The 20,463-nt window shown below is 44.3% G+C and overlaps 1 protein-coding gene across 3 annotated transcripts in view; it reads right to left on the bottom strand.

Moving 5' to 3' along the window:
* Window positions 1-20,463, bottom strand: part of LOC135220839 (delta(24)-sterol reductase-like) — a 242,130-nt gene that overhangs the window by 37,698 nt on the left and 183,969 nt on the right. The gene's annotated exons all lie outside the window — the stretch shown is intronic.

Below are 20,463 nucleotides of genomic sequence, written 5' to 3'. Positions count from 1 at the left end.
TTATACCGCTTGACTGGAGGAGGCGAAGAATCGGCGCCTGAACGCCTCTTTAAGGGACGCGAAAGGCGGGCGAATCTCGCCAAGAGCGCCGCGCGATGGAGAGAATCGCTTGAATCATTCGAAAGGCGTCTGACCGCAACACCTTTCCAACGCTTAACCGAGCCCTGTTGAGGCGCAATAGGCTCAACAAGAGAGGCGCCTGGTCTGCTGGGCAAAACCCGATCGGACTCCCTTGGACTTCCGGTTATGTCTTCTCCCCGGTGCGGGGGAGCTGGACAGTGACCTTTGTCTAGGAGACGTGTCAGGACAGACAGACGCACCCTCAACTACACTCTTACCTGAAGCCGCTTTCTCCAAAAAACGTCTTAACTGAATTACCAAGTTGCAAAAAACCGTATTCGCTAGTACCGAAAATTTCTGATCTAACCTCGATTCCAGACTGGCAATGGTGTCGGAAGAGAAACTACACGGGAAGCCGGAGAAGTGGGATTAGTAGGAGGAATAGGAGGTGTAGTTAAAGGAGACATAACAATTTGAGGAGAAACAGAAGGAACAGATGCATCGCAAGACGAAGCAGAGCTAAGTCTACTTTCCCTAAGCGCTGCTTTTCTAATTCTGTCTTTAGCTAATTTCTCCGAGTATGAACTAAAAAACTTCCATTGAGAATCATCCAATCACTACACTCGTTACATTTGTTTCGATCTGCTGAACAAACCTGTCCCCTACACTTAACACATTTAGTGTGAGATCATACTCTAATTTGGATAATCTAGTTTTACATCCTGAGATGCAAAACCTAACTCCCGACGGACTAGAATCCGACATGGCAACGCCTAAATAAAAAGCAAAATAACAACAACGGCAAAAAAGAGTACTTCACCAATTCCGAAGATCAAATCCACAAGAAAAAAGCGAAGCAAAGTCATCCAACCGCACCGACCACCGATGTTCACCGGACGCCGGCAGGAAAAGAATTGAATTCACCTGGCAGTTGTACCTGGTTCTCCCGCGAGTGGAGGGAGATGACGTCATCACCACCAGTGTTGGCGACGCCGACGCGCTAAATTTGAATTTAGTATCCTGCCGCTCGTGGAAATCACGGCTCTATAATTGTTCGGTAAGACCACTACAATAAAATATGGTTTATCGGGTCAGATTCCGATTTTTTGTTCAAGCTGCAATGGAATATTTACTCAACATTTCACACTGAAATCCGATAATCTTGAGTTCTGACATGGTCGAGGACCAAGGTCCTACTGTATTTTTAGCAAATTAGCATGCCTAGCCTAAGAACAAAATCTTGGCATTAACAAAAGTGTAACTAGGAAAAGGGCTGAATAGCAGAAGAAACAGAGAGGAATTTATTTCAGAATTAGACTAGACACTGCACCATCAGCTGAATAGTAGCTGTAACTGGAGAGATACCCCTCTAGTGCTACCAACCACAGGAGGTGGCTCACCTTTCTTATAAAGTACCTGCTGTAGTTCTTCTAAAGGTATCCAACGTCTCCTGTGCAACCCTATGAGAACAATCTTTCCTTCACAGGAAATGCTAAAGGGAATACATAGGCCGTACTGTTAGTTCTCTCAATGCCTTAACGAAAGGGCCCATCAGATTGAGGTAATTTTTGGTTCATAGCCTAAGAAGGGCTAACAGAGTCATTCTGGGACTGAGGGTGTGCTGCACTTGTGTCATCACTTGACTGACCAGGCATCCACAAATGCACCCCAGGGGTCTGGTACTGATTAGCAGAATCCCAAGAGCTTTCTGTTTAGCTGTGTGGTGAACAGGTCAGTCACCACTACAAGTGAATGAGCCGATTGGCTAGTACTACATTCCAAAATCGTGAAATGTATCTGGCCAACCACCTGATGGTGTGGCACAGTACATACTTAAGCAGCTGCGTTGCAACATGCATAGAAAGACGGAGACCATCCACCGTTCCTTGTTGGCTATGCTCATTAACACAACCAAGTAACCCATCAACTGATCTTATAATATTTGTAATTCCAGATGCACTGAGCCCATGAAGGATGCTGTGCAGTTAATAATTCTCAAAAGTCCACACACTCAAGAAAAACAAGCTGCTCTGGTATGTGCTCCATCCCTCCTTAAATGTATCGCAGAACAAAAATCTCCAGTGAAGAGGAGTTAAGCATATCTTCCACTAGGTTCCCATCATCTAACCATAGATGAGGCAAGTCTGCAGTTGTGTTGAGCCACAAGTCTAATAAGAATGTAACCTGGAATACAACCACAGTGACAGACTCAACAGCTCCTACTTTGGAAGAGAAAAGAGAGAGATTCCTTCTGCAGGAGGCCAATGTAAACCATGGGTGTTTATCAGTTTGTCGACAGGCAGGTTTATCTGTAGGAACCAGGTCTCAAGTGTCCTCTGGGACATGGTGCTTAAACTGTCATGTCAAGAGGTAGGGGAAGATGCCTGGCAGCATGACTGGAGGTTAAAGACTTCTCTGATGTGGAGATCAGAGAATCTACCTTCTCAAGAAAACCACATGCAAGTGGAGATCAACGGCAACCAAAAGGATGATGTGGCCTCATTGGTGGAACCCTAGGTGGGTTTCATGAAGGACACTAGTTGCCAAGGAGTAGCACTAGTCACTTCTCCGAGACCATTACACTTACAATTGAGCAACCTGACCTCACAAAATGCCTCTCCACCTCATCCTGCATGGTTCTATGGGCAAGGGACAGTTGGGTCTGCCAGAGACAAGGACAGTAGAAAATGGATCCTCTACAAGAACTGAGAGACACACATTACTGGTCTTTCCCCCTGCTCTGATGATTGTGACAAATACCTTGAATGATTTTCAGACACAGAGTCACAGTCTGGAAACCAAAGTAGCCAGGCTGGTCAAGCTACCTATTCAAGGCAAGCTGGAGGAGCACACACTGCCTGTCCTAAGTGGAATGGCACTGAGTGGTGCATATACTTGGTCAAACTAGGACTACATTACAGATAACTCTGGAGAACTACGATGGTCTAAAAAGGCAAACTCTTCCCAACAAGACTCATGAGAAACAAACACACGTGACTGGGGACATATAGAATCAGGGACCAATCATGAGCAGCCAAGTAACAGAGAATGGTCAAGAGTGAACTCATACACCAATTACCCTATATTGCCCATAATCACCTGCTCTCACAAACAAATATTTGATTCATGGTCACTCACAACAGATGAGTGATGGCTGCAAGATGACTTCTTATTCTTATTGTGTAGGGCAGCCTTCTGGACATTCTTCCTATGTGTGAACCAAACAAAAGATAAAGAAGGTGCAGAAAAGGTGAGTAGGAGGAGGAAGCCAAAGAACAGCAGCATTTCATTTACTTCCCATGACCATTTTTCCCTGCTTCCTGTCCTGTGTCCACTGAGGACAAAATCAAAGCAGACTTTTCCAAAGGAATAGGATCTGCTGGGGCAGCTACAGCAGGGAAAAGTTGCATGCACAAGTGCAAAGCACTCAGCCTAAATCCACACAATGGAATTCATCAAGACCAATGCCATTGTGAAGTGAGAACTTTTGGGTGAAGCCAAATGTTCCAGGAAGGCATGGAGGAAAGACTACCACAATGCCATGAGAAGACCATAATGCCTTCAGTAGCTCCTGAAGAGTAGGTAGATATGAGAGAAACCCATATTACACCAGCAACAGTCTCACACACACACAGGGCAAGTAAGTCAGCTGTCATCTGGTGAGCATGTACCCTCCTTGAACTGAGCAAAGGGAGACACAGCACTTGCCTACTAGAAGTAACTGGTGTCAGGGCAGCACAGAACTGGGTAGTGATAATATTGGCTGTATGTTACCTCTGGAAACACCATCAGAACCCTCTTTGCTTTCTTCCTTCTCAGGCCTACTTCTTTCACTGGCTAGGCGACCAAGAGGCACATTCTATATAGTTCAAAGACAGCATATACTTCTGATCTCTGCAGCTGCATACACAGAATAAGGGTCAATCATCACATGTGACATAAACCTAGCAGACCTTTATTTGCACCCACCCAAGATGTTTTCAGTATTTCCAGGGGAAGAATTCTGAGGCACCATCATTCTAACTACAGTAACAATAAACACAATCCACAAATCAGCCAAGGTTGTTAACTATTCAAAAAAGGAAATACTGAAAAGCAAAGCTCCAAAAACAGCCATGATATGAGCCACTCCAGCATATACGCATGCACAGCAACTATTGAAAAAAACAGTGTTGCTGCTTACTGACTGAGTGAGTGGGCAGCTTGCTCAATCAGTGCCACTAGTTAACTACCTTATTATCATACTACCTTATTATCAAGTTTATACAACTGTATCAGCTTTTGTCAAAAATATTCTATATAAAAAATAAACGCTTCTATTCTCAAAGGAACATATCCTTGTTTTGATAATTCTCTAGTATTGCTATCTTACATATCTTTACAGCTTTTGCATTATCATAGGTGGTGATGAGCTATATGTATAATAAGGAGGCATCTAAGCACAGTTCATCACCACCTTTCAGATTAGGTTATTGTATCTTCAAGTTATAAGCATATGTAAGACTAAAAAAAACATTATTATTATTATTTTATTATTATTATTACAGTAAATTATTTATTGATTCATTCTTATTATTATTTATATTATTATTATTACTATTATTATTCATTATTATATATATTATTATTATTATTATTATTATTATTATTATTATTATTACTATTATTATTATTACATTGATGCCTCAGGTTATGAAATTAATCCGTTCCGAAGCGGCCTTTGTAACCTGATTTTTTTTTTATCTAGAACTACGTTTTACACGTAAATTGCGTAATTCGTTCCAAGCACTACAAAAGCACCACAGTTAATTTTTATAATAAAGCTAAATTGACCAATAAAACAATGAAATACAACAATTTGGACCATTCAATACCTAACATAACCATGACTGTACTATAAATAAAGTATATTTCTGGGCTCAGTTCGTGTCGCTGCGCGAACTCTATCCTTTAATCCATTATTTCTAAGGTAAATGTACTAACACATACCAGAGAATAAATAAAATAAAGAAAAGGTCAGTACAACTGACTCGTCACACCCTCCAAGAGGGTGTCGGTATGAACACTATGGCGAGTGAGACCACTACCACGAACCGCTTGCCAATAGAAATCTCCCACTACAAAATCCCCACTAGAGGGGAGCCGACCCACAGAGTGGGCAGCAACTACTACTACTCCATCCCATGCTGCCGACTGCTGCGCCTCTGGTGGCCATCCTTTTCAGTTAGCGCACCGCGTACACACGTGCCCTTTTTTGCTCTGTGTTTTTGTGCCCTTTTTTCTGGATTTATTCGTCATGGAGCGTACAGCCATCGCAGCAGCTAAGTTAAGTAATCAGTGATTATTGCTATTTGGTTTTTTCCGACCTTGAGTCAGTATTTACCGTTTTTTAGGTATAAATACGAGCTCTAGGTCGGAAGCATGGCAGCATTGTTCTGCCTCGTGGCGGGTTCGTTCTGGGTCTTCCATACCCAGAACCTTCCCTTATTTCGTTACGCTCTATTATTAGTTATCCATTTTATGTTAAGGGTACAGCCTACGTGGTTTATGTCATGCATGCATGTCTTTTTCACCTTGCGTAGGCATCTTCCATCCAGACCCTAGCCACAGCTCTTAGTATCGGCCCCGGCTAGCTTTGAGTGGCAGACTTTCTTTCGAGTTAGTCGTACACTCCTGGATTTTTTCTCCTACTGTTTTATTTTCTTTCTTTTCGTTTAGTGATTTGATTTATTATGTATGTTAGTGTACAGCGTCTGGCTTCACGTAGCCTAGGTTATGTTCTACTATACTTCCGCTCTTCAGTTCGGTTGCTTCTCTATAGCATCTCTCTGATTAGTCGGTTGTTTTATCCTAGGCTGTATTGTTTCATTGTACTACATGTTACCGCTCCGTAGTCACCCCGTGATCACGGAGCAGCCAGACGCCTGTCCAGTCACCTTCCTTTATCCGCCCTTCCATAGGGCCGGGGGGAGGGTGTGGTCTGCCCACGCTCGCTCCACATACCCGGGCTCGCCTCCCTCTCTCCCTAGGCGGAGGGAGTAGGGGGGGGGGGGCTGGACAGACCCAGACTGGACTCGACCTCTCTAGCTTCTCGGCACGCTCGGATGACTAAAGGGGGGGGGACTGGCCTTTCCCCCCTCCGGCGTTGCTCCGTCGCTCCGTTGCTAGCGCGAGTCTGTTTGCCCTCTCGCCCTTTCCCACCTTACTGGTGCTCTTTATCTACCGGAGCTCCGGCATCCACGTGGAAAGGTGCTAGTTCACCCTGACGGGCGGACTGCGGCATACAGTTGGTCTTTACTAACCACTCCGTCGCACTGATATCGCGAACGACTCCGCCACGCACCGGACTTAGTCCGGTACGTTCAATGTATATAGGTTTAAGATTTAGTATTTAATTTAAACTATATTAAGTTTAATTTAGCTACCTTAAACCATCCCTCCGTTGCCTGCTCACACCGGATCTCTCCGGGGTTATAGCCTATTCAGGCAATAAGGGAGGGGTTATGCCCAAAATTTTTTCGCGCTCCGGCATGCAGCGGAGTTCTTTTAACCTCTAGCCTGTAAGTGATATCTTTTAGGATGCTCATGTATCTTTTCACTTACAGACACCAACTGTGAGCATCCGGGATGTAATGCCATGCTCCAGGACCCTGTGGGCATGAAGTCTGCAGATCCCATGCTCCATGCGCGACTCCGCACGGGAACCTTCAAGTCTGGTTTCACGAGACCTGCACGATTTGCTATGATCTGGTGAGCCAGCTCTTAGACGGGGTAAGTATTTCCAACTCCGTTATCCAATCCCTACAAGTTTATAGTTCTTAAGTTTAATTTTAATCTCTTATCTTAAACTTAAGCTGGTTTTATATGGGATCTCGCATCCTCTATAATTTTAAGTTAACCTTTTACCTTAAGTTTTATTTTAAGTCTAAAATATTAAAAAAACTAACAAATACCCTCTCTTCCAGGCTCCCGCTGTTAGAGACACCGCACTGGCAACCCTGCGGGCCTGGGTCGGCGGTTTTGGGAAGAACGCCGCCAAGGGACAGCCCTACATCCTTGAAAAGAGGTTGGCGGTCTTGATCTTCCCCGGCGGCAAGTCAACGGGCTACGTCGACCCAGCAGAGGCAGCCCCGACTATGGCGGCAATTCAGCAGCAGCTCGCCGCTTCGTTGACTGAACCAGGCCAGGACATCTCGTCGGAAGTCGCGACACTGGACTTAAATATTGAACCGATGGTAGGTGTTGACGACCTGTTGGTCGAGGTGAGTACGTTGGACGCCCAAGGGCTTCCCTTGGGCGCCACTGGATCTTCTACTCCTGCAAACTCTCCTACTTCCTTCCAAGGCTTTACAGGAGCTGAGCTCCTTTATACTTCTCCTGATGCCTCCGTTAGACCTAAGGTCAAAGGACAAACGGTAGTTAAAACCCTCAGTAAGACGTCGTCGTCGTCTAAAAAGACGTCGTCGGCGTCAACATCTCGCAAGTCTCCGGCTACAAACCCCGGAGCAGAGAGGTCTAGAGCTTCTGGGTCCGGCTCCAAATCCTCAAGTAGATCCTCCAAGGAGAGATCACATACTCCAGCGGAGTCAGCGTTTTTCTCCCCTTCCTTTGGTTCCTGTTCAGAGCTACCCGACCACCTCCGCAGCAGCTCCGGCTTTGGATCACAATGCTGGCCTGTTGCAACACATGGGGGATTTGGTGGGTTCTCTCAAGAACAGTATGGAACAGATGTTCTCCCGGTTGTCCGATAGGATCAACTCCCAGGACAACATTATCGCCGGACTAAGCCAGGCTCCGCTAGCTACTCCCCCACCTTTCGGCTCAGGTATAGCTCAGCTGCCACCACATGACTCTCTGCCTCCGTTCTCTATGAACAACCCCTGGAGGGTGGCGTCATACGCCCCCTTCCAGGACGGGCTTATTTCTATCCCGGAGTGTGGAACTCGAAGGATTGAGGACTTCGAGTTCTACCCGGAGGATCTCCAACCGCCGTTCATCGGCTACGCCAGGCTCACTGCCGCGGCTATGACGCGAGATGACAAGGTCCCTAAAGAGACGGTCCTCTATTCACGTGACCAGGCTCAAAGAGAATGGCTCAGGTGCTTAGAGGACATGGACTGTTCGAATACGAAAATACAGCCTTTTAAGAGTCCATTCACCATCTTCACAATGGAAGAGGGAACTCCGCTTCCTTTCCTTACCAAGATAGCTTACGTCACTATCCCGGCGGCCCAAAAGGGGGAGTCGTTACCGCAGCTAAAGGAAGCGGACCCTACATCTCCTTTACTTCCCTCAACCGGAGATTTGTGGGAAGACCTGCCCAACACTTTTTCTGCGGGCAAACTCAAACCAGACTGTGCTATGGAGCAGTTTGGTGAGAAGCTACCTAGACTTCCAGACAGCCTCATTCAGGCAGAGTTTGATGCCAAGTCTAGGCTGGCCAGGTCTCTCAACACCATGGCCATGACAGAGGTGGCTACCATTTCTTATGGTTCCGAGCCACTGTTCAAGCTGATCACCAAGTCACTGACTCAAACGGTGCAGTCTGACATGTTCGAGTTCGCCACAGCCAGAACAAATTGTCGGAAGCATGTCCTCCAGGAAGCAACTATTCGGCATGAACCGAATAAGTTGCTTTCATCAAACATCTGGGGAGCAGACCTCTTCCCAGATGCAATGGTAAAGGAGGTCCAGGCAGAGGCTACAAGGCTTAACCAAAGCCTTAAGGATCGTTGGGGTCTCACTGCAAAGAGACGCCAAGATCAAGCAGTGAGGGGTAAGGCTCAGAAGAAACCCAGACGTTTCCAGCCTTACCAGAAGAAACGGCAACGGTTGCCCAGCCTGTTTCGGCTGTTCCGTTGGTGCAGGCAGCCCAAACCCCTCTACCTCCAAGGCCCAATCACAGCCTATTTATGTGATTTCCCCCCAGCCTAACCTTCCACCTCTTACGCTGCTCCCCAGCCTTCAACCAAGTGTTCGAAGGCCAGGCCTTTCAAACAGTATGACCGCTCTGGTAGGGGAGGCAAAGGTAAGCGATCCTTTCATCAGAGAGGATCAGGAAGGTCCCTTAATAGAGGAAAACACTTCCGGGGAGGCCGCGGAGGCTACCAACATCAATGAGAACTTCCAGGTAGGAGGGAGGCTGTTTCTCTTCCGCCACAGGTGGGGATTCAGCAAATGGGCACAAAGCATTGTGTCAAAAGGCCTGGGTTGGAGTTGGGTGGCGAAGCCGCCTCCACCCAGACCTTTCCTTCAACTTCCATCCAAAGAATTGACGGAGTATGCGGAGGACCTCCTTCAGAAAGGAGCAATAGCGAGAGTCAACAGATTAAAGTTTCAAGGGCGCTTGTTCAGCGTTCCAAAGAAAGGCTCACAAAAAAGAAGGGTAATCTTAGACTTGTCCCGTTTAAACTTGGCCATTCGCTGCGACAAGTTCAAGATGCTCACCATCTCGCAGGTGCGGACCTTACTTCCCCGTGGGGCCGTCACCACCTCTATCGATCTTACAGACGCATACTATCATATCCCTATTGCAAGACACTTTCGCCCGTATCTGGGCTTCAAGATAGGGGATCAGGCATTCTCCTTCAAGGTAGTTCCCTTCGGTCTCAACGTAGCACCCAGGGTGTTCAACGAAGTTGGCGGAAGTAGTCGTCCAACAACTAAGATCGCAAGGGATCATGGTAGTAGCGTTATCTCGACGATTGGCTAATTTTGCGCTCCAACAGTCGAGGAATGTCACAAAGCAACACGGAAAGTAATCCGGTTCCTGGAATATCTAGGATTCAAGATAAACAGGACCAAATCAAGACTCACTCCGGAGTCAAACTTTCAGTGGCTGGGCATTCAATGGAATCTATCCTCCCATACTCTGTCGATTCCATCAGCCAAGAGAAAAGAAATAGCGAAGTCAGTAAAGCATTTCTAGCACACAAACTTGCTTCAAGGAGAACCCAGGAAAGGATTCTGGGCTCACTCCAGTTTGCATCAGTGACAAACATCTTGATGAAAGCCAAACTGAAAGACCTAACCAGAATCTGGCGCTCACGAGCAAATGTCAGGTCCAGGGACAAATTATCCTCAGTCCCTCAGATTCTACGGAATCGTCTAGCCCGTTGGCGAAAGTCAAGAACTTGTCAATATCAGTACCCCTTCAGTTTCCTCCTCCGGGGATTACCATCCACACGGACGCTTCATTAAGCGGTTGGGAGGATATTCTCAGTTCAAGAAGGGTTCAGGGAACCTGGTCACCCCAGTTCCGTCAGCTTCACATAAACGTACTGGAAGCAATGGCGGTGTTCTTGACTCAAAAAGGTATTACGTCCGCCAAAGAACTCCCACATAAAGCTAGTCTTAGACAGCGCAGTGGTAGTCCATTGTGTAAACAGAGGAGGCTCCAAGTCACGTCATCTGAATCAATGTCATGGTAGCCATCTTCTCCCTGGCGACAAGTTCAGTTGGCACCTCTCCTCCACCCATATAGCTGGAGTGAGAAACGTCATAGCAGATGCTCTATCCCGTTCAGTTCCTCTGGAGTCGGAATGGTCACTGGTCAACAGTTCGTTCCAGTGGATACTTCAGAAGGTTCCAGGGTCTACAAGTGGATCTATTCGCATCTCAAGCGAACCACAAAACTCTGCTGTTATGTGGCCCCCAACCTGGACCCTCTGGCCTATGCCACGGACGCCCTGTCCATAGACTGGAACAACTGGGAGAAGATTTATGTCTTCCCTCCAGTGAATCTTCTCCTGAAGGTGCTGAACAAACTCAGGACGTTCAAGGGTCAAGTGGCTCTAGTAGCCCCAGACTGGCCGAAGAGCAATTGTTACCCTCTCATTCTGGTAATTGGGTCTTCGTCCTCTTCGAATTCCCAATCCCAGGCTCTCCCAGTCGGTGCAAACGAAGACTGTGTTCGCTTCCTCAGGAATTCTCAAAACCCTAACTTTATGGATTTCATGAAGTTTGCGGCTAAACGAGATGCGAATATTGATCCTCAAAATATTCTCTTCTTGGAATCTGATAAAAGAGATTCAACTTTGAGACATATGATGCTGCAGTCAAAAAAAGTTAGCAACCTTCCTGAGGGAATCAGATATTAGAATCATGACAATCAATTCAGCTATATCCTTTTTCAGATCTTTATTTGAAAAAGGCCTTAGCAGCTAGCACTTTATTACGACAAACAAGTCAGCCTTGAAAAAAGATTTTCCAATTTGGATTCAGCATAGACTTGACAGACTCTTACTTCTCGTCTATTCCCAAGGCTTGTGCTAGACTTAGACCTTCTGTAAGGCCTACGTCAGTATCATGGGTTCTTAAATGATGTTCTAAAAGCTGGCTTCAGAAACAGATAATGACACATGTTCATTTATAATGCTCTAAAGAAAAACTCTATTTTTATTAAGCTTGGCTTCAGGAGCTAGAATTCAGAACTGTCGGCATTATCCAGGATCCGGATCATGTTGAATTTCTTCCCACAGGGGAAGTTCTACTTTCTCCGGAACGTAGTTTTATAGCAAAGAATGAAGACCCTTTGATGAGGTGGGAACCATGGAAGGTTGTACCCCTTCCACAAGATATTTCTCTTTGGCCCAGTATCAACCTTACGAGCCTTTTCTCGTCCAGGACCTCCTCATCCTCATCGGGTCCTCTCTTTAAGAGAGGAAAAAGGTGGTACTTTATCTATTAAAGGCATCAGGCAACAGATCCTGTACTTTATTAAGCAAGCCAATCCTGACTCCTTCCCTAAAGCACATGATGTCAGGGCAGTAGCCACCTCAATTAACTATTTCCAACACATGAATTTCGATGATTTGAAAAAATATACTGGATGGAAATCGCCGACAGTATTTAAGTGTCATTACTTAAGTCCTTGGAAGCTCTGAAATTTTCAGCAGTTGCGGCGGGTAACATAGTTTCCCCCGACTCTGCTTAATCTTTAGTAGAAGATCCAGTCCTCCTTTCTACCTATCTCACCCAACAGTTCGTCTATACCTGCCATGTTCATCTACGTTTACCTTGAGTCTTAGCTGCTCTTATGATGGTATAGTGGGTGCCCCTTATTTTTTTGCTAGGGTCACTCACAATTGATTGTATATAATGATCTCTTTGATGGGATCCCCTTATTTTTATGCTAGGGGACACATCGTATTTACAATGGTTACGGGTTTTGTATACTAAGTCATATACATTCCTTTATTATATTATTATTGAAGTTTGTTCTATTCAGTTTATTGTTATAATTGCTTTGATTTCTTTGTACATAATAACTATACACAGATACTAATCTCAACATATATTCCATGTAAGCCCTGTATATATATGTTACATTTAACTTAATTTTAAGAAATATTATTAACATTATGTTAATTTTAAGTAATATTTCTATTTTTGTATCATTGTGTATATGTATATCTAGTAGCAATTATATTTCTTTAATTTATGTTATCTTTTATTTGAGACCCTTTTTTGTCTATTTATTTTATTCTTTACAATCTTGTGCTATTTCTCTGGTACGATTTCGCGCAGCGACACGAACTGAGCCCAGAAAAAGGATTTTGACGTAAGGAAAAATCTATTTCTGGGCGATTGGTTCGTGTCGCCAGCGAAATCCCGCCCTGCCCATCCCATCGCTCAAGATTGTCTGCTAACTTCAGGATGGCCACCAGAGGCGCAGCAGTCGGCAGCATGGGATGGAGTAGTAGTAGTTGCTGCCCACTCTGTGGGTCGGCTCCCCTCTAGTGGGGATTTTGTAGTGGGAGATTTCTATTGGCAAGCGGTTCGTGGTAGTGGTCTCACTCGCCATAGTGTTCATACCGACACCCTCTTGGAGGGTGAGCGAGTCAGTTGTACTGACCTTTTCTTTATTTTATTTATTCTCTGGTATGTGTTAGTACATTTACCTTAGAAATAATGGATTAAAGGATATTTCGCTGGCGACACGAACCAATCGCCCAGAAATAGATTTTTCCTTACGTCAAAATCCTTTTAGTGTACAGGGTACAAGAAATTCTGTATGTACATGTACGTACGTGTGTAGTAAAATGTGGAACCTTACCTTTCAAGTGAGGCGATCTCCGAAAGTGGCAACAGAGGAGGAGGACAAATGGCAGAAAACATGAATACTTAACTTTACAAAGCACATTAAAAGATGGAAGAAAACATTAACATTAAACTTTAACAAATGGCAGAAAACATTAACACTTCTTGATTATCTCCATCTTCGTCTCCATAGAAAACATCCTCTTCTTTCCGTGAACTTCAGCAACATTCTTGGGATCCATGGCTAATAACGTAAGTAATTAAGTTCACACACAACACAATAAAGTAACTTACAGTACTACAATGAAAGCGAAATCACTAACAAGAATTTACGTTAACAAACGAAATATATGTGAACAAACGAATTCCAGGTGTTTACAATAATGCTGTGGCAAAAAAGGTCAAGGAATGCCTTTACATAGAGGCATCATGGGACAGATGCTGACCAATAGGAGAGCAGGATCTTACGGTGGTAACTAGCATCAGGAACCAATGGGAGAGGAGGTGGGAGGATGATGGCGAGTCTACTGAATTAGTGGTACGTGAGTTTTAAAATCGTTCTCGGCAGCCCGGGCGAATCTCGGACTTTACCCTTTCGCAACCTGAATTATTTTCGTACACAGAAGCAAAAAAATCTTTGTCTTTGCTTTCGTAACCTGGATTTTTCTTACGTACGGACTTTCGTATGTAGAGGTTCCACTGTATTATTATAATTATTATTAATATTATTATTAATATTATTATTATTATTATTATTATATAAATAATTACTATTTATAAAATTTTCAATCTTTTTTATGTTGCTTTTTCTGTTAGTGACTTCCTCCCATACCTTACCTATACTTTTCATTCTTTCATACATGGAGAGGTAACCATCCATTGGTGGGAATTCTTTTCAAAAAAGAATATATTACATCTAAGATGAAAACTAACTCCAATATTTTATAAAGAAGTTTTAAGACAGTACTGAAAAAGGTGTGGGTCATCCAGAAGTTTTTCATTACTACTTAAGGGGTTCCTTGAATAAGTTGTGTCTGGCATTCTGGTGCCCATTCCACTTAGGCTCTACTGAACTTGATAATGCCAGACAATGAGATTGGTCTGATTTGTAAAGGTGAATCTGGCTCCTAGTATACAAAATGGTTGACAAGGGCAAATACTGACGGCCGATGACTGACAATAAAAATGGAATTTTTATAATAAAATGAAATTTTATTGCATACTTACCAAACAATTATACAACTGTAGGTTCTCTATGCGGAAGGCAAAAGATATAAACTTTCGCGGTGGCGCCACTATTGCCGATGTAGGTGACTTCATCTCCACTTGAGGGAGGAAAAGGTACAACAACTGTTCAGGTGAAGACAATTTGTTCTGCCCAACCTGTGGGGAGGAGGGAGGGCTTTAATTAAATAATTGTTTGGTAAGCATGCAATCATTTATTATAAAAATTCCATTTTTATTGCAGTGTCTACCGAACAATTATTCAGCTGATTATCCATTGCAAGGATGGGGGGCTGTGGATGTAAGCTTAATTAAACAATATAACAGGATTTTTGAAAAAAGACAATAGTCAGCACTGTAAGTGCTGGTTGTACCTTGCCTTGTACAAGAGCTACTGCAGGAGAATACTGCCTCTGGTTGGTGCTCATCTCATGTAGTAGAGAGCTTGGATGTTTGTCCAAAGAGTGCCTCTACATAGAGTGGACTTCTTTTGAAGTCATGGCAGTTCACCGCTGACTTGACAAAGGTGAAAATATAATGCTGTCCTTGCCCTGGCCAAAGACCAGACACCGCATACAAGCAAACCACAAGTCACCTACACCATATTAATATCCTATACCCACCATATTTAAAATAATCAACTGGCGAGTACTCCAGGTAAAATTAGCCCCAGCTTCCTTTAACACAGCAACCTTGATACAAGACAAAATTACAGAGAGGGAAAACCCCCCTATGTCCTTTCTCCCAACACCATGCCAGTTACAGAAATAGGACCAGGAGAAATATGATCTTCGAACACTATCTCAATCTCTTTCAGGTAATGAGACGCAAAAACCGATTTTGACCTCCAAAAGCACTCTGCAGGATCGCAGACAGCGACAAATTATGTTGGAATGCTAGGGAGGTCGCTACCACTCAGACTTCGTGTGCCTTGACTTTTGACACAGGTTAATCTGCTTCGTTTATATGAGTGTGCACTTCGACAATTAGTTCTCTCAAGAAGAAGGAGATAGCATTCTTCGAAAGAGGATGAGACGGATTCTTCACCAAACACCACAGTCAAGAAGGTCCTCTTATTTTCTCCGTTCTATATAGTGCCTTAGAGCTCATACTGGGCATAAGAGTCTTTTCTCTTCCTGCGGACCGAGAATGTTGGCCAAACTCTTGAGTGTGAAGGAGTGGGGCCAAGGTTTCGAAGGGTTTTCATTCTTAGCTAGGAAACTTGACATCCACGAGCACACTGCGCCGTTGGTCCCGTTGCTGAATAACCCACTGGTTCCATGCAACGTAAAAGCACCATACAAACAAACGAGCACACTGCGTCCCCTTGTGAGAAGCACTCTTTTCTCCATAGCGTGGAGTTCACTGACACGTCTTGCCAAAGCTAGACTATTAAGAATAATGTCTTCTTGGTTAGGTTCCTCATTGCGGAAGACCGCATCAGCTCATAAGAAGAACTCAAAAGCCACTTGAGCACTACGTCCAGGTTCCAAAAAACTGAGTCTTTTGGGCACTTGGATGCCTCGAAAGACCTAATTAAGTCTGAAAGGTCAGTATTATTAGACAGATCCATGCCTCTGTGTTTAATATACAAATGCCAACATCGCCCTGTAACCCCTATCGTCGATGGAGCCAAGCATCTCGATACTTTTAGAAACAAAAGAAAGTCTGCTGTCTCGCTTAAAGAGGTCTCAGAAGAAAAGACTTTATTCTGCTTGCACCATCCTCTAAACACTCCCCAATTGGATTGGTACAGTCTGTTAAAAGCTCTTCTACACTTAGTGATAGCTTCCGAAGCTGCTCTCGAAAAGCCATTTGCTCTGACAAGGCTCCTGACAGTCTGTAACCTGTCAGGCCCAGAGCGGGCAAACCTTGATGGAACTTTGAAAAATGCGGTTGTTTGAGTAGCGACTTCTTGGACGGTAAGAGTCTTGGAAAGTCTACAAGTAGACTGAGAAGATCTGGAAACCATTCCTTTTTTTACCACAATGGTGCTACGAGAGTGGGACACATTCTGATGAAAACAAACTTTGTTCAGAACTTGCCTTATCAGCCGGAATGGAGGAAAGGCATGTGCGTCCAGCCCCGACTAGTCCAGCAGCATTGCGTCAACAGACCATGCTAAAAGGTCTGGAACTGGAGAGCAAAAGAGCGGGAGTCGATTGTTGCTGGAAGTGGCGAACAGATATATTGCTGGTTTTCCCCATAACTTCCAAAGGTCGATGCAAACCCTGGCATATAGGGTTCCAACTGAAGAACCTGATGACCTCGACTCAATTCGTCCGCTAAAACATTCATTCTCCCCTGGACGAAGCAAGGAATCAGATATATGTGCTTGCTTCCTTGCCGCCCACAAAAGAAGGTCCTATGCTTTCTCGTAAAGGGAGAAAGAGCATGTTCCCCCTTGTTTTCGAATGTCGAATGTAAGGCAACATGGTGGAGTTGTCTGCATGTACTGCCACCTCTTTCCCTGTAATCTGGTGAACAAAAGCTTGTAGACTCAGATGGACTGCTGATAACTCCTTTGCGTTGATGTGAAGGGAACTCTGCTCCGTTGACCAAATTCCCAACACTCTCATTTCTCCCAAGACTGCTCCCCAACCTACATCGGAGGCGTCGGAAAAAACAGTAGAGTTGGGTGCAGAGGATGAAGAGAAATGCCTTCCGATAGTCTCGGCTCCAAGAGCCACCATGCTAGATCCTCTTTGATCTCTTTCGTGATGATGAACACCTTCGAATTTGCCTGAGACTTTCTGCACCACGATACTTTCAGGAAGAATTGAAGGGGTCTCATATGTAACCTTCCAAGGTTTACGAACTTCTCTACTGACGATAAGGTGCCCAGAGGACTCATCCACTGGAGAGCAGAACATGTATGATGATTCAGGAACTCCTGAACTACCTGAAGGCACGACTGAATCCTTTTCGGGGAGAGAAAAGCCCAAAAAGCTTAAGTATTGAGAGTCATTCCCAAATATAGAATCTTCTGAGTAGGAATCAGTTGTGATTTCTTCTCGTTGACAAGAATCTCTAACAATCGAGTCAAACAAAGAGTCCTCTCTAGATCCTTCATGCACTGGCTTTCCGAAGAGGAGCGGAGAAGCCTGTTGTCCAGGTAAAGTGCTACATTGACACCCAGGAGATGTAGCCATTTCCCTAGAGGTGCCAATACTCTGGTAAATACCCGAGGAGCTGTCGAGAGACCGAAACACAGCATTGGAAATTGGAATACTTTGCCCCTGAAAACAAAACAAAGAAATTTTCTTGATTCCTGATGAATTGGAATATGGAAATAAGCATCTTGCATGTCCACGGAGAACATCCAGTCTCCTTGGTAGTAACTCCTTTCATGACAAAGGAGCACCAAACTTGTCTCTTTTTGAAAGTCCCAAAAGCGAAGAGAGAGGCGATCTCATCAGAGGCGTCCCTGACAGATTTGTCGGCACATGAAAGAACCCCTAACCAATCCGACATCACATCTTCTGGAATAGAGGGGCAATCCTCAATCTTCGAACCCAGAGCTCCAACTATCCAGTCCAGAAAACTCAAAATCTCCAGGACCTTAAAGAGGTTCTTGACAAAATGGTCTAATTCGGGGGAAGAAAAGGACACCTTTGCTGCCAAAAATGCCGCTCTAAGATTAGCGTTGATAAGACTGAAGAAGTCCCCCTAGGAAAAGGCAGAAACTCCCATGGAAGAAACTTCCCCTGTCACATAGAAATGGTATCTCTTGTTGATAAGTTTCAAAGGAGGAAAAGCAAAAGAGGCCTTGCCTGATTCTCTCTTAGTCAACAGCCAGTCTTCTACAATACGAAGAGACGCTTTCGCAGCCTTTGACAAAACTGACTAGGGAAGTAATGGGTTCCCATGCTTCCTTCTCATCATAAAAATCGAAGTGGACAACCTGGGAGCTGCTACACTACAGTAATCAGGGAACATATCCAAGAGATACCACAGAAGACTTAAATAAGCCGACATGATAATCGAGTCTGCACCCTGTTCTTCTTCCTCCGACGAATCCGGAGAAATAGAAGGATCTGTAGGCTTAGGGGCCAACTGCTTGTCCTTCAAATAAGCCATCAATTCCTCCAACTGCTTCAGAAGGAAGTGGTTAGAATGATCCTGAGTCAAAACAGCAGCAGTCGAAGTCAAAATGTCTGCAGTCGTAAGTGTCGAAATTTTCGACACTGAAAGGTCCATACTCGTCGAAGCAGACGTCACACAAGAAATCGAAGGAGTAATCAATGAATGTACTAGCATCGAACGTTTCGAAAGTGTCAAAATACGACAACCACCTTGAAGGTCAGAAATGTCTGAAGTTGAAAAATTATCTCAAGGAAAAGTAGAAGTAGCAACACTACAAGAAGGATGTGGACCGTGATCCACTTCCTCGGACGTATTAATCGGAGGAGGGGAGAAATCTCCTGCAGTCACACGTCTTTTCAATAGATGCAACACTGACGCACTACGCCACTTACGACACCTCACGGCAGAGGAATCACTCGACTCCCATGACAACAGAGCAGCGAACGAAACACCTTTCCAATGGTGTTCTGTCGAAACCTGCAGGTGCACTGCAGGATCAATGGAGGGAGCAACCACTTGTGGGGAAACCCCACCAGTCTCCCTTGGACCTCCGGTATGTCTTCTCCCCAAGGCAAGGAAGCGGGACACTAACCTTTGTCTAGGAGAACTGGTGGGACAAACAGTTACCCCCTCAGAAAGCACTGCACTAATACTTGGCACTTCATTATTAGAATTAGCTTTTCTAGAAAAGACTTAATCAAAAAACCTAACTCCATAACAGTACTAGCAAGAACATCAAACTTTTTCTCAAACCTGGATTCGAGGCTGGCAATGGCATCGGAAGAAACTACACGGGAAACTGGTAAAGGAGTTAAAGGAGCAGGAGAAGGAGGACTCAAGATTGGAGACATGGATAAAGGAGGAGGAGAAGAAGAGACAGGACAAATTGGATCTGCGGAAGACGCAGAAGCTGCTACACTAGTTTTAATTTCAGCCCTTAGGGCTACCTTTCTCATCTTATCCTTTACCTGTTTATCATAATGTGCATGAAAAACCTTCCATTGATTATCACTCCAATCTTTACACTTGTCACAGGCCGATTCACGAGTGCACTCAGACCCATTACCTCTACATTTAATGCACTTTGAGTGTGGTTCATAAATAGGCTTAACCTCCAACCTAGCCTTACATCCTCCTGCACAAAACCTAACACCTGAAGGGTTAGTCTGACATGACGGCCTAATTGCCACAACTAATTGCAGTTAAGCTGACAAAAATGTAAGCAAACAACTAACAAAACCACGAAGTTGAGTACTTCACCAAAATACGACAGTCAAAAACCATCCAGCGATGAAAAAAAATCCGCACCGACCACTGAAGTTAACCAGAAGCCGGCAGAGAACGAATTTCTTCACCTGACAGTTGTACCAGTTCCTCCCTCGAGTGGCAGGAGATGAAGTCACCTACACCTACATCGGTGATGGCGGCGCCACCTTGAGAGTTTAAATCTTTGGTCTGCCGCGTAGGGAACCTATAGCTGTATAATTGTTCGGTAAGACACTGCAATAAAATCTTACATTCTACTTGGCTGATGAGGTCTTCTCACAACCCAGATTTTAGCCTCAATTCTTAAATTGTTGCTTTCTTGCTATGATGGCTAAGCCCCCAGTATTTTCCTGCGAATATTTTGACTGGTTGAGAGTGGCTATCTATTTTCTTAGGTAGTGAAGGTGTTGCTCACACCTAGGAATGCTAGTTCTGTTGTCTCTTAGTGTTAGACTTATTATCAGATGTGAGTCTTGTTAAGTCATGGTTATAAGGACGTCTGATATTGGTGAGCAGGAGGATCATTTCAAGTGTTGTTTTCAGAAATGCAAGAAAAGTGTTACTCATGGAGCACCTCAAAGAGTATTTAACTTGGATGACCCAACTTCACTTCAAATATAGCTTAAAACTTCCTGGCAAAACTTCATAGTTACTTTCAAAGAATTCTCACCAAAGAATGTTTAGCTCTCCACAAATGAAAAACGCATTATTATTATTAAGCTATTATTATTATTATTATTTTAAAAAAACAACTTTATGTGTGTTTCCACTCATTTTAAATGGTCC

Source organism: Macrobrachium nipponense, chromosome 2 (genome assembly GCF_015104395.2).
Source record: "Macrobrachium nipponense isolate FS-2020 chromosome 2, ASM1510439v2, whole genome shotgun sequence".
Lineage (NCBI taxonomy): Eukaryota > Metazoa > Arthropoda > Malacostraca > Decapoda > Palaemonidae > Macrobrachium > Macrobrachium nipponense.
This window is presented reverse-complemented; position numbering and strand designations above follow the sequence as displayed.